At 44.8% G+C, this 15,376-nt stretch overlaps 2 protein-coding genes across 9 annotated transcripts in view; both read left to right on the top strand.

The window, feature by feature from the left end:
• The window catches only part of LOC133218118 (uncharacterized), a 161,204-nt gene that overhangs the window by 46,180 nt on the left and 99,648 nt on the right, over window positions 1-15,376 (top strand). The gene's annotated exons all lie outside the window — the stretch shown is intronic.
• The window catches only part of TACC2 (transforming acidic coiled-coil containing protein 2), a 102,856-nt gene that overhangs the window by 43,775 nt on the left and 43,705 nt on the right, over window positions 1-15,376 (top strand). The window lies entirely within an intron of this gene.

The raw sequence follows: 15,376 nt of genomic DNA, 5'->3' as shown, positions 1-15,376 counted from the left end.
GCCATTCCCCCTTGCCCTGTCCTTACAGGCCCTTGTCCCAAGCCCCTCTCCAGCTTTCCTGCAGCCCCTTTAGGCACTGGAGCTGCTCTAAGGTCTCCCCTTCAGGAGCCTTCTCTTCTCCAGGCTGCCCCAGCCCAGCTCTCTCAGCCTGGCTCCAGAGCAGAGCTGCTCCAGCCCTCGCAGCATCTCTGTGGCACTTGTCTGTTGCTTAAGAGAAAACAGACCAGAAGTAACAAGCAGATTCTTCTGTCAAGCTCCCCTGCCTTTTATTCCAGCCTCCCTTATTTGATTCCAGAGGATCTCATCTCTGAAGTCAATGACAGCGCTTCCTTTGATATGAGGGGTTATTACATCAGCTGCAATATCTGCCACTGTAAGTAGGCAGGTCACGTTTAGACTTGAAAATGAAATAAGAAGACCCTAGAATCACTTGCTCTTCTATCAGCAAGGCAAGCCACACATCCGGCAAATCCATGTATGCTGTAAAGCTCTCTCTACTCAACAGTGTGCCTTGCATAACAGAGCTTCTGCCATCTATTACATGTTATGACATATGGGCAAATTGAAAAATACAAACTGATGTGGGGTAGTAAAACCATGAATGAAGAGGCACTCCTGCACATGCATTGTGGCTGTCACTTCCAGTCAGAACTGTTTCACTGCCTGCTTCTGCTTTTGTCATGCTTGACCCAGCAGTCCAAGTAACCGCTTGTTAAACTGAAATCAAAGGTGCTTTTCAGTCCTGTGTGTTCCAAGAGGTAATAGTCTGGGTGCTTTTAATGTTTCTCTAACATGATTATAGGGCATAGGAAGTGGTTCTGTCTGTTACAAGCTCATTTCCTCTGTGTTAAGACCTTACACCTGTAGAGTTTTTGTGTTTGCTGGTGTCTTAGATACTATTTCCTTGCCCATCTCTGCTGCTTTGTAAGGATTTAGCTATGTAACAAACTTCGTATTTAGCCCAAGTAAGCAGGCTTTTCAGTGGCAAAAGGCAGAGTTTTAATTATAGCTACAATTTCAATGCAGTTTGCATTTTCTTTGAGAAGATGGGTGTGTTTGCTGCAAGAAACAAAGAAATGTATTTTTTACTATGGAAAAACTAAGAAAAAAGGTGTAATTTCCCTTCGGATCATTAAATGTGCAGAAATGGCCACCTGGATTTAGTAGCAGACACTGGGTCTCATGTTTTGTACTTCCATTATCACCAGAGAGCCAGCTTAATGGGGAAGAATTGAATTAGTTTCCTTTTCCCACCAGAGTCTGAGTTTCTTTTAGGGCATGTTTTGGCCTGAGAGCCTTCATTGGTGGTGATACGAGACAAGATAGTAAGATCCCTCCATAGCTGTAGAAACCAAAGCAGAGTTTGCAACGTAGACTGTCTAAACACATAGCATGTGTGCTTAATATTGGTTTAAACAACCATAGATACCTCTGAGACAGAGCTCAGGGTCATTGTAGAGCTCTCTTGATTTTGTTTCTTGCGCCCCACAGTGCTGTTTGCTACAGCTCCTCTTCCTCTGCTATGAGGACTGACCAAGGAGATGAATGGGTGCTTGGGAAGCCTCTTGCATTCTGGAGGAAGACCCTGGGGCTGTTGGCTCTGTTGGGATGAAAAGCAAACTTTGGGAAAATCTGGGGCTTTCCATTTCGAGTTTATTTGATTTTGATTAAACAGAATCGTTAGAATGATGTTTAAATTTATGAGATAGAGTGTTCCTAAACAAAAGAAGCTTGTTTCTAGGGCTAAAAATGGACCAGATTGCATCTGAAACCTAGCAGTAGTCAGAATCACGGAAGCTCCTGCTTTTGAGTTTTGATTTCCATCAGTGTAGAAACCTGCGTTTATTGGTCTTGTTAATGACAGTTCATTGCTCTCATTAGAAACGAGTCCTGGGTTGTGCTAGGAAAAGAGTTTGGCTGCTAAATGAGAGGGAGGATGAGCAAGGAATTTGATCCCCTTTGTTTAACTTCCCAAGTGCGCTCCTGTCTCCTTCCAGCGCAGGGAAGGGAAGGTTTAGCTCGTGGTTCCTCACCTAGCTGAGCTGTGGCAGTCCAGCTGGGTGCCAGCTGGTGAGGTGCCACTGCACAGCAGGGGTTGCTTTGTCCAACACGCTCTTGTGCTGTGTCAGCACTTCCCGGGGCTCAATGTTCACAAAGCACCTACCCAAGGGGATGCTTTGGTTGCGCTGGGAGCTGGAGCAGCACCAAGCGTGCCCTTGGGAGAGGGGAAGCTGCAGCTCTGCTGAAGTCAAGGAGAAACCTCCCAGAGCTACAGCAGAAGGCTCATGCCCACCCCTCGGTCAGCAGATGAATTATCATAGCCCTGTAGGAGGTTTATGTTGTTATTGTTGTTAAGAGACTGCGATTTGTTTTGTCCTTTGCTCCTATTGCTTCCTGGCTGTGTTTCTATCCATGCAGCTGCTTCACGTGTTGAAGGAGAGGACTAAAGCTTAGTGAGGGTCTTCACATGCAGGGTAAAATATGCAGAATGTGGGTCAGGTTGGGGACAGGGGGACTCTTTTCTCCATTCTTCCCCTTTTTGCAAAGGGACTCCCTGCCTCCCTTTTCCACCCTCCATGTAATCCTTATCTCTTTGCTGAAAGGAAGGACCACAAGCATTACAAGAACACATTCTGATTGCCACATCTCACTATATTCACATATCTCCGTGCCTCTCAAGATAAGCCTGTCTCTCAGGCATTACAGGTGTCATATACTCATCTTTGCACTTCATAGCTGCTGTTTTGTTCCCTGGTCTTGCTTTTGAGCAGTGTGACAGGGCAGAGATGTGGCTCTGGAAAGCCTTGTTGCATTTAAAATGTTGTTCTAACAAACAAAGCAATTTCAAACCTATGGCTCTGGCTCCCAATGAATTATTGATTGTTTCCCCTTGAAGCCATTGCAGGATGCTATAAAGCAGTGAGCACAGGCCCCTGGATGCTTTCTGAGGAGACAGTTAACAGGATTTTGCTTCCTGGATTAAAACTTCAGAGCTTGGTACTAATGGCAGAGGAAAGGTATTTGCCATGGGTATTAAATACTGCACATTGACTACTGATTCAAATGCCAGTCCCTAACCTACTAAGGTGAACAGTGTGGTACTGACTGGGATTATTATGTATTAACTGGTTATAGCTATATTTATCATTGAATCATAGAACCCCATACTGGCTTGTGTTGGAAGGGCCCTTAAAGCTCATCCAGTTCCAACCCCTGCCACGGGCAAGGACACCTTCCACTGGAGCAGCTTGCTCCAAGCCCCTGTGTCCAACCTGGCCTTGAACACTGCCAGGGATGGGGCAGCAACAGCTTCTCTGGGCAACCTGCTCCAATTTGTGGTCTTTTCTGCCTTGGATATTGGGGTATCCTGCATCCTTACTGTTCCTTCTCATTCCCTCAGAGATTTTGTGTTCAAATATGCAGCAGCCTCTGGTGACTTAGGGACACATTAATGTATTTGCTATTGTGGTGTCTGAAGATGAGTGCCTTTAATTAAGTGGTGTTTTCTTGTTGGTCCTCTGAGAACAAAGCATCTGCCTGGAAAGAGCAGAAGGGATTAAAAAGATCTTCCGTGCTGAGCCCTGTTTCTGTAACATCGATGTTGTCATTATGGAGGCTGAAGCCAGTAAAAGGCAAGAGCAGGCAGGCCAGAAAGGATGGGGGTTTGTTTCATTATTCATTTTTATCAGTAGTGTTGAAAACCACACCCAGGAAAAGCACTAGAGAAGAAAAACTGAACGTGATTTAAAGCAATGTGGGGAACTTCTTGCTAACCAGTTAAAAAAATGATTTAAGTAGTTTGAAGTGCTGCTGTAAGTATGGCATGTTATATCCCGCAGCCTCTTTTCCCTTCAGATGTGGTTTCCCACAGCTCAAGACATTTCTTTCTGGTTGCTGTGTGAAAGCAGGAAATGGCTTTTGTTGGGGGAGTGTGAATTTGGCTTCTGCACAAAATGCTTTCAAAATCGCTGAATAAACAAGCAGAAAAAGCAGGAAAAAAATAATTCCTTCTTCCCATATCAGTTATGGTAGGAAGATTACTTGGAATACAATAGGCTGCAACCCAAAAATCAACGTTATGTTTAAGATGATCAGGCTGTTTTAATTCTTCTCCGCTTGCAGTTCTAATCCTGTTCTCTAAATATAACCATCCTGTGAGGAAAAATTGGCCTTTTTAGAGGAAGTGATTAATGTTTTGGGGATTCACAAATTGCTTTTTGCAATCCATTCTGGGAGACACATTTCTAAACAGATCCGTGTGGTTTGGATAACATGCGAGGTGGTATTTTCCATTGTTCAAGTCCCACATTATGATGTAAGAAGGGGAGCCAGAGTGTTTTATTTCTGTTACCTCACCTATGTAAAGAAGGATTCCTGTATCTCGGCTCAGACACTAAGTTCTCCATGGGCTTGATGTTGAAGGTTGAATGCTTTTGAAGAGCAGTGAACAGCAGCACTAACTGAGCCATATTCCCCCAGTCACACCACATTTACACTGGTGTAAATCATCAACCCTTCAGCTGGACTGTCTCAGATGTGCTGGGGCAGCAGAGGATGTTGCACCCTTGGGCTCACAGCATGGAGGAGAAGCAGAAAGCTGCACAAAGCAGGAGAAGGGCTCTGGATGCTTCTGCACATGATGCAGAATGATCTTCCTCCCTTGTGTCTCTATATTAAACATCGTGCCTGTCATGACACATCACTTGTGGACTAGGAAGTGTCACCTTCAATGTGGCAGCAATTATTTTCCCAGGGAGCCATGTTTTCCATGGGTCTTGTAGGACTATTTATGCTGAAATAATATTAAATTCCTTCTCTGGAGAGGAGTGCCTGCCCTGCTTTCTGCACACATCAATGTCAATGTGAATTCTTCTGTAATTGCATTGCACTAAAGTAGCTCTTTGTTGTTTCGGTGGAATGGGTTTTAGTTGATAAAAGCTTTATTCTTAAGTGAGAACTGCAAAAGATGCTTCTCTGCTGCATCGTAGCTCAGGCCATCAAATGAGCATGTGACATTCATCCTGCTCTTATCTTGGGAATGCCTCTGCTGAGGAACAAACTGTGGTGAATCTGTGGAATATTGCTTTTGCCTCGGAAACCCATGAATAGAAAACACACTTCCTATTTAAACCTCCCATCTTTGATTGGATGTGTTCTTAAATTGCTATCTGTTTTTCTGCCCTGCAATACCATATTTATTAGGGCTTTAATGCATCAGAAAGATAACAGGGTAAAGAATGAAGGTACCTGGGAAATTAACTTAGTCCATACAATGGTTTTAAATTGTTGGGATTAAAGAAGCTGGAGTTGTATGTATTTTTTCATTGAGCCATCTCCAGTTTTCAAGTAAAAATGGAGAATTCTATAGGCCAACAATGGTGAATGTTCTAAAGAAAGACTAAAATTATTCTCCATCATTTCAGTTTAACCTGAAACAATCCTGTGATGAAACTGTGGGTTTGTTTTGATGATCAGACTTTCCAAGTCAGAAATCTATAATGCATGGGCCTGGTGTTGCAGTGCAGGTGAGCAGCACAAGGTGTAATTGCCTTTTCTGGTACACATAGGATACATGTTCTGTACATTGCTGTACCAATCTCATAGCAGGCAAAAGTATTCCCCCGTAAGGTGATGGACTTGCTTAGTACAGACTCAGCACTACAAAACTGTGAATTCCCACTGACTTTTGATGTAGTCTGGAGCATTTAGCATTTAACTGGACCAGACCTCAGAGACCAGTGCAGTCTGGTTACACTCTGGTAGTCACTCTGTGGCCACCTTGGGGCTACCAAACATGATTTTATTCTATCTACAAGGCTTGATTCTCATCTTGTGGTGCAAATCGGTAGTAATGCTCCAGTGGGACAGCTGGGTTAGGCTGTGAGCTGAAGACAGGGTTGGTGATCTGTTTCTATCTCCGCATCCTCTTCCTGTGACCTCTTCTGTGGTTTGTCTCCTTACAGTACAGCAGTTTTGTGAGTTTATGTAATTACAGGGTAGATGATCTTGTCACTCCACACACATACAACAGTGCGAGAGAAGTCCATTAATAGTTAATGGTCAGAAATACGTCCCTAAAGGCACTGTCTTGTTAATGGAGTCTGGTAACATGTAAGTGACACGTTTGTACCTCCCCTGGCTCTTGACTAAATGTAAGCATCAGATCCAGCACTGAGAACACTCCCTATGGGAGGACAGGCGCAAGGCAGATGGCTTTCAGTGGTCCTTGAGAAGTCATTACCCTTGAGCTTTGATAGGCTGGGCTGAGGTTACTGCCTTTGCTCTATGCTGGGCAAAATGTTTTCTGTACTGTTGGATTCTGTGGAGAAGTTTTGTCGTTTCAGTGGTGTATTTTGTTAGAGAGGGGCAGTACTGATTGTGAGGGTTATGCCTCTCACTGTATTTTTGTTGGTTTTTAATACCATACATTTAGCAGATGCTTGGATGCTGGGTGTGATAGGTAGGCTAATTCAGTCACCAAATATTAATATTTAATACCCAAAATAACCTGATGAATCTACCATCGCATCCCTGCTTTCTGTATGTCACTGTACAGGTTTAATATTAAGACTTTAAGTCTGTAAAATTGAATATAAAACATCTGTAGGGATGTTTTATATTCAAGCCATGTAGGTGAGCAATGACACGAGTAACAACCATGTTAAAAGAAGCTAATTACTGTGGGATGTCATGTTAGGTGGAAGTCACTGAGTAGGCAAATACTGTAGAAAAACGATAGCATGCAAAGCAGACACATCTTTGAAATGATCCTAACCTAGTGCTGGGATGAAAATATGACCTTTTCTTGTAGTTATAGAATATCCGTGGTACTTGTGAGTCGGCCCTTGGGTCAGCTAATGGCTGCTGGCCTGAACGGGTAATGGGGTCTACAGGAAAGGAGTTACCATTCAGGCTGTATTGCTGATTCTGAGTTATGATCCAGAGCTGTATTTGTAAGAGTCGGGAGAAATAAGGGGGGGAGAAAGGAGGAAAGATTGGTTTTATCTGTGTATTACCGTACTGTGCACCTGCAATGTGAGTGTTGCCACAAGATGAATTATGAGGTTGTCAGTTATTAAATTTTATATAAACGAAGGAGAAAACCCTCAAATGTAATATGTGCTGAGCAGTATTTTTCCCCTACTCTGGAGTCTACACACATCCATAGCAAGAGGCCATTCATGCCATTAAGAGATCCCAGGCTGAGTGAGTAAGACAGAACTGAACAGACCAAGAGTATGTATGTGCAGCAGATGAGTGGCAGAGTTGAGAGTAGGATTGATCTTCATCAGGAGAGATGTATTGCTGAAACATCCTGCCTCGGTGTTCTCTTTGTTGTTGTTTATTTGGTTTTGGGTTTTTAAAGAACTATATGGAAAAATCAGTTTAACCATTGAAAATAGCACTAGGATATCTGAAAAGGTTATATCAGACTGTGTACAGTGAAAGAGCTTAGACTGAAATTAATGTGCATTTCTGAGTGCCTTGCTTCTCTGTCTTTAGAAACTGTAATGGTACCGAGTGTCTATTAAAATCTATCAGCCAGTGTGGCTCTTCCCGGGGCAGTTTATGTGCCTGCTTAAGTAACACGCAAACCAGATTGACCTCAGAAGTAATGGAAGGATGTCCTGCGTCCTTGGTTCTGATCTCATCAGTAAACCAGACCTGAATTATTCATGCAGGTTTTATGAGGATCGGCTCTGAAAAGGATCGATGGAGGTGCGACTACAGAACTTGTTCCTCCTTTTTGTTTCCAGCTCATCTCCCCATGGGATTTACAAGAATGAAAATCATAATTCATCTTCAGTACTAAATTGAACGTTTTAAGAGGCTTGGATTTGTTCCTCCCTGATTTAGATTCATCTTACTGTATATGATAACTTGTTCAGTACATGCTCATGTGAAATTTATACCTTACCTTTACGATACAACAGCTACAGATGCTTTGGAGGGCCAGGTTGATGGAATCTGTGCGTCACCTTTAGGTGTTGCCATAGGTGGTGCTTATGTACCAACAGAGCAGTGTTTGCTCATTTGGGTCTTTCCAAAGCATGGCTTTGGAATCCGTGTTTGCCTCAGAGCCCTGCTTGTACCTCTGATGCACTGAAATCTCATTATGGGAACTGAGCATTGTGTGGTGGCCTCCTGGGAGCAGATGCCTCATGTGCCCTTATTTGTCATTGGGCTCTTAAGGCCCAGGGAAACACATCTGCGGATAACTCGAGTGTGGTTTTATGTGGCCATGATGATGGTGAGAGGTGATGGATGTGCTTGGGCAGCCCTTTTCCCTTGTGCTGAAGATGAGGTGGAAAGGAAGACAAAATATCCATTTAGTGGATATTTTATGGCCATAGGGCCATGGAGATGGTGCGAGGGCTGGAGCAGCTCTGCTCTGGAGCCAGGCTGAGAGAGCTGGGCTGGGGCAGCCTGGAGAAGAGAAGGCTCCTGAAGGGGAGACCTTAGAGCAGCTCCAGTGCCTAAAGGGGCTGCAGGAAACCTGGAGAGGTGCTTGGGACAAGGGCCTGTAGGGACAGGCCAAGGGGAATGGCTTGAACCTGCCAGAGGGGAGACTGAGCTGAGCTCTTAGGCAGAAGCTCTTCCCTGTGAGGGTGCTGAGGCGCTGGCACAGGGTGCCCAGAGAAGCTGTGGCTGCCCCATCCCTGGCAGTGCTCAAGGCCAGGCTGGACACAGCGGCTTGGAGCAAGCTGCTCTAGTGGAAGGGGTCCCTGCCTGTGGCAGGGGTTGTAACTGGATGAGCTTTAAGGTCCCTTCCAATACAAACCAGGCTGGGATTCTGGGATTCTAATTAGTGGGTAGAGTTTCTTAGTACCAGTGAGAAGGATGAGCTTATGGATTGCTACCTGGGCATCAGTGGCAGGTATGAGAGACCTCAATTACTCTGAGACATATTCCACTAATAAGACAGATGTAACACAATTCTTTCCAAGTGCAAAGCTTGGAAGAATGTATACAAATTTAAATACAGGTGAACAGCAGTGTTCACCTTAGCTCTGATGAAGTAAATTCCCCTTAAGCTGCTCTTTATGCTGTTACTCATGATTTCACAACCCCACCTTGGGGAAAGCTGCTCTTTTGACTCCATTGCCCATTCCCCACTCCCAGCACAGGAAGCTCTTCTCCATAATGCAGTTCCAGCTCCTGGCCCGAAAAATTCATGATACCACATACCCATTCCTCTCCAGACTATCCATATTGCACATCAATATGTCAGTGCTCCATGAAGTAGCTAGGCATGGGATGTCCCTGCCCGTGGCAGGGGGTTGGAACTGGATGATCTTAAGGTCCTTTCCAACCCTAACTGTTCTGTGATTCTATGTTCTGGGTGTTCTTCTGAAGCTATATGTAAATAAAAACTCTATAGATCTGACTGTAAGTGAAATAATTCCACAAAATCCTGCCGAGGTCCCTTGGTACATACCACTTCCAGGTTTGTTCCCCTGTGTCCCTCCATAGGAAGTGATGCTGATGAACCTCAGCCCTTGTTTCAGTGCCTTGCTCTTACATTAATTTTATATATCATAGAATAGTTAGGGTTGGAAAGGACCTTAAGTTCATTCAGTTCCAACCCCCCTGCCATGGGCAGGGACACCTCACACTAAACCATGGCACCCAAGGCCTCGTCCAACCTGGTCTTGAACGCTGCCAGGGATGGAGCATTCACAACCTCCCTGGGCAACCCATTCCAGTGCCTCACCACCCTAACCAGAAAGAATTTCCTCCTTATATTCAATCTAAACTTCCCCTGTTTAAGTTTGAACCCATTACTCCTTGTCCTATCACTACAGTCCCTAATGAGGAGTCCATCCCCAGCCCCCTTCAGATACTGGAATGCTGCTATGAGGTCTAAAGACTCATTCCTGTGAAGTAAATCTGATGTGCACACTCGCGCTGGTTGCGCTGCTGTAGTGTGAATACCAGAACAACCTGAGACAGATGGCAGGGTTCCTGATGCTGCTGAAGGCCACAGCTCTGTTGTAAACTACTTAATGAATCAGGTTTCCAAGTGACAACTGGAATGACCTCACTCCGGTGGCTAAAGAGGGCAAGCAGTGTGGATGTGGAATGAAGAAATCCCATTCTTGCCCACTGTGTGCTTCCAGCTACAGTGACCAAAGGGCAATTTTTCACTCTGAAATCAGGACATAAAATTATAAGCATCTGGGGCTTACAAAAAAGGCCTGTGTAACTTATGAGGCTGTACTTCTGCAAGGTGAAGAAGAGAAGTCAACCCTAGTGATTCCTGTCTGTATTTCTTCTGGAGATTTATTGAACAGGCTGGACAAGACCTCAAAGTGTCCAGCTGAGAGTGGGAGTGCTCCTGCTCCACAAGCTGATGCGGTGGTGCCAGATTTGTATTGGTCTGGTATCGATCTTGGCTTCTCAGCTCTCCCTTGCTTCTCAACCCCCATCTGTGTGTGTTACATTTGCTGTTTACTGGCTGTCTTTTGAGAAGGGAGGTGAAAGAGATGGGCTGAAAGAATATTTTGTACTCTATTGCTACCAACTAATCATTTTGTAGCTTCTACAATCTATAACTTTTGTGCCTGTTTACAAAAAACAAAGAATACAGATCATAGGATCCTAGAATCCCAGGTTGGAAGGGACCGCAGGGATCATCTGGTTTAACCTTTTCAGGCAAAGCATGACCGGCTGCATGTCCCAGCACTCTGACCACCCACATCTTCAAAATGTCCAGCTTTGGGGAGGTCATTATTTGGGGAGGAGATTATTCCAATGGCTGATTGTTCTCACTGTGAGAAATTTTCCTCCTGTGTCCAGTAGGAATCTCCCCAGGAGTAACTTGTGCCCATCACCATGCTTTCCATGCGAGTCCTTGGAAAAGGGAGTCTCCATCTTCTGTGTAGCCACCCTTTAAATACTGGAACGCAGTGATAACATCTCCTTTAAGCTGCCTTTGCTCTAGGCTGAACAAACCCAGCTCTCTCAGCCTTTCCACATACGTCTTCCCAGTCCTTTGATTCTCTTTGTGGCCCTTCTTTGACTCTTTCCAGCCTTTCTGCATCTTTTTTGTACAGCAGGGACTAAAACTGAACACAGTATTCCAGTTGTGGCCTGACAAGCACTGAGTACATGGGATAATGACATCTTTCTCTGCTGGTGATGCCCTTGTTGATGTTCCCCAGCATCCTGTTGACTTTCTTTGCCACAGCTGCACACTATTCACTCCTGTGGAGCTTGTGTCCACCAGAACTTCAAGGTCCCTTCCCACAGAGCTGCTCTCCCCAGGTAGATCCCATCTTGTGCTGCACTCCAGGACTGTGTTAACCGAGGTGTAAGAGCTTGCACTTGTTGAACTTCATAAGGTTCTTGGTAGCCCACTCCTCCACCCTATCCAAGTCATCCTGCAGGGTGGCTTTCCCTTCCAAAGTATCCACTTCCTCACTCAGCTTGGTATCGTCCACAAACTTAATCAGGCTGCATTTGATAGAATCACAGAATGGTTTAGGTTAGAAAGGACCTTAAGGTCATCTATTCCCAACACCCCTGCCATGGGCAGGGACACCTCACACTAGACCAGGTTGCTCAAAGTCCTGTCCAACCTGACCTTGAACACTGATGGGGATAAAGGGATCTGGATGATTCCATCATCAAGATTGCTTATGAAGACACTGAACATCTTTGGGCCCAATATCTGTGCTGGGGTGGGGTGGTGGGGAGGAGAATAGAAAGATGTGCCACTTTATGAAGGCAGGCTCATGCTAATTCCCCAAGCTGGCTGAAGAGATGCATAAACGTGTGTTCCTTCCTGTAGCTTTTACTCCATCACTGGCCCACAGATTGGTCCTACAGACTCAGACTCCACACATGCATCCCCACCTCCACAACATCATGAGCTGGGGCCATCAGATGAGTTCTCAGTCTCTAAAACCCACCTTTCCTGTCTCAACTTGCTGCATCCTTGGCTGGAGCTTCAGAATAATACTGTAGATGGTACAAGAGCTCTTCCTTTTGTGAGAGCCCTTGTTATCATCTGCCCACAGCTGGATCTGTAGTATGTGCCCACTGCTGGATCAACAGCTGGATCCGTGGTGGCTGCTCCTTGCGTAGCTTTGAATTGCTGCTGATTCTCACGGCGTATCACAAGTTGGCAATCTGTTTTGCCCCATGAACTTTACAACTTTCTTGTTCTGTGTATTCCCTGTATTTCTCAGAGAAAACACATTATGAATAGAACTGGCTCAAATATGTAGTTTCCTTTTCACAGGAAATCCTGTTGTTCTGGGAAAAACTTTTCTTGCAGTTTAAAGTAGTCTTAGAAGTAGTCTTTAGAAAATACCCTACGCAAGTGAGACCATCGGTGCTTTCACTAAGGAAATCAGAACACAGGATCTGATTTTTCCAGGATATATGTAACATAAACCTTGGAGCGTAGTCCTGGTACGTGCTTCCAGGCTTTATGCTCTCTCCCAGATTCCAGGCTATGACAATGTTGGTCTATTATTGAGCTTCCCTTTCTATTTCTTTGTTAAATACCATATTTTGCCAGCACAGTTGCTACCCCTAACAAATTCAGCAGCATTTGGGTTATGGTTAAGGCAGGCCTGACTTGATTACAGTGCTGCTTATAGAGGGGTGCTGCTGAAAATTAGGAGTGTTTAATCAGAGTCTTTGGGGAATTATTAAATATTAGCCAAATGAAGCCGTGTGCTGGAGCTCAGGCACCACAGCAATCTGGGCATGGACTCAGGAGGTTCTCCAGAGGGGAAGCTCATACAGTGAGCAAAAAAGAACAGACATTTCTCTTTACTTCAAATGCTTATGCCCAACTCAACTGAAAAAGAGAGCAAGTAAAGGTAGCTTGTTTAAAAGGGAGATAAACGTGTGCAGTCTTTCCATCCTTTGCATAAAGGAGGACTGCTCTATCAAGGCAGTTTAACAAAGCAGTTGCAAATAGGAATAGGACATGAAAACAGAGTTTTTTTCCCCCTTTCCTTTATATTTCATATATTTAGATATTTACTGTGAGTAACCTCTGCTATATACAGGCAGGTTGGAACAAAGGAGTCTAAACATTATTGTTTTAGTATTACAGAGCAACACTTTGAGTTCAAAATGAAGAGAGTAAAACATTAACTAAGTATAGCACAATGACGCCTTATGTGAACGCCTGAGCGGTATGAATTACCTTTTGTTTTGCTGGTTTAGATGATAACTTTCTAGGTTTATTTTTATGACACAAGAAACATTTCTTTACTGGGAAAATATCACACAACCCCGGTTTTCTTTGATTCTCTAACTTGGACGTTTCCTGAACCAGCTCTGGAAGGAGGAGAAAGCATTATTTTGTTGAATACCTGCTGTGCAGCTTTGTTTACAGAAGCTTTTTATTTGTAGCTGTTCCTAACTTAAAATATATAGAGCTTCAACCACGGTGCATCTTTGAAAGGATATAATTGAAAATGCTGCAGGCTGCTTCTTCCAATTTGATTGTTCTGGGACCTGCTGAACGTTATGGTTGAAACAATGACACAAAGATGGTATTTTGAGGAGCTGCAGCAACAGATGTAATCGAAAGCCAGACACGCTGTTTCTGAACAGGTCCTCCAGTGACATAGAATCACACAATCCCAGACTGGTCTGGGTTGGAAGGGACCTTAAAGCTCATCCAGTCTCATCCCCTGCCACGGGCAGGGACACCTTCCACTAGAGCAGCTTGCTCCAAGCCCCTGTGTCCAACCTGGCCTTGAGCACTGCCAGGGATGGGGCAGCCACAGCTTCTCTGGGCACCCTGTGTCTGCGCCTCAGCACCCTCACAGGGAAGAGCTTCTGCCCTATGTCCAACTTAAATCCCCCCTGTTTCAGTTTGAGCCCATCACCCCTTGTCCTATCAGTGCAGTCCCTGATGAAGAGTCCCTCTCCAGCATCCCTGTAGCCCCCTTCAGGCATTGAAGCTTCTCTGAGATCTCCATGCAGCTTCTGTTCTCCAGGCTGAACAGCCGCAGCTTTTTTAGCCTCCCTTCATACAGGAGGTACTTTGTCATACGTTTGGTGAGAAGAAAAGCCCCCAGTATCCCCAAGTAAAGCAAACATCCAAAGCTATTTGCTGGTAGGAATCCTTTTGCTTTGCACAGGAGCAGAGGTGATGAGACAGGGCTCAGGGCTGGGTTGCAGTGTGTGCCCTGATGATGTGTGAAGAGGTGGGAGCTCTCACTGGGAGTTTGCAGAGGCAGCAGTAAGAATCACGTCCACTGTGCTCCTCAAGCTGTCAGGGGTGACACCAAGGTCTTTTCTTCCCCAGCTTGCTTCGTGCTAAGGTCGATTTAGGCAAGTGTAATCAAATGCAAACCCTGTACTTGTGCTTCTGCTGCTTAAAATAACCATGAGCTTCAGGAAACCAAGCGGAGTCTGTCAGCTCAGAGTTATCTTTTAACTTGAACAGAAGGAGAGGAGTCCCTGATTCAGGATGGCTCAGACAGTGCTGCTGGGGGATGAAATGGCTTTTCATTTCATGGCAGATTTTGTCCCCTTTGTGCTGGGGCAGTGGAGACTTGCAGCCATGCACAGAATTGCTGGAAATAAGCAAATCAGTCCTGTCCTTTGGGGCACTGCCGTGTTCAATTCACTCTGTTACACACCTGTAGTAAAAGTCTGCACCCAGTTGACAAACTGATTGAATGTATACTCACTATATGTTCAGCTCATATTGAATATGATACCATTGTTACTGCACTGCTTGCTCCCAAAAATAGGCTTCAAGAAGAAATGTTTAAAAGCTAAAATTTGGTCTTAGTTTCATTTAAGAACAAATAAGGTCAATAGTTTTCTTCCGTGTGAGGGTGCTGAGGCGCTGGCACAGGGTGCCCAGAGAAGCTGTGGCTGCCCCATCCCTGGCAGTGTTCAAGGCCAGGTTGGACACAGGGGCTTGGAGCAAGCTGCTCTAGTGGAAGGTGTCCCTGGCCATGGCAGGGGTTGGAGATGGATGAGATTTAAGGGCCCTTCCAATGCAAAGTGTTCTATGATTCTATGACTTTCAGATGTAGAAGTACATTTTCTAATACTGCTCTTCAGTAAGAGTAAATGCTTTGTCCTTGTATGGTTTCAGTGTTCACTTAATGTTTAGGTTACCCATCGTTTTGTATAGTTGCTTCCTCTCAACCTTGTATTTCATTTGAATGGCTCCATTTTCTGTGCTGCTGTTTCCTTGCTGGGTTTTCACCAACCTATTGCGGTCCCTATGGGGTTTGTGCCTTTGTGAGCACACAGTGCTACAAAAGGGTTATTGATGATACCAGGGCTCTGTGCATTTTACAGGTTGTCTCACCTTGTGTAACAAAGCCATACAATTACTGTTTGAGAAGGGCTATGGTAAAATACTGCTAAAAATAGAATGCGG

The sequence above is a fragment of the Neopsephotus bourkii genome, unplaced genomic scaffold, assembly GCF_033783945.1.
Source record: "Neopsephotus bourkii isolate Nb327-2 ecotype Australia unplaced genomic scaffold, CSIRO-AGI_Nbou_v1 NB_1189, whole genome shotgun sequence".
NCBI lineage: Eukaryota > Metazoa > Chordata > Aves > Psittaciformes > Psittacidae > Neopsephotus > Neopsephotus bourkii.
This window is presented reverse-complemented; position numbering and strand designations above follow the sequence as displayed.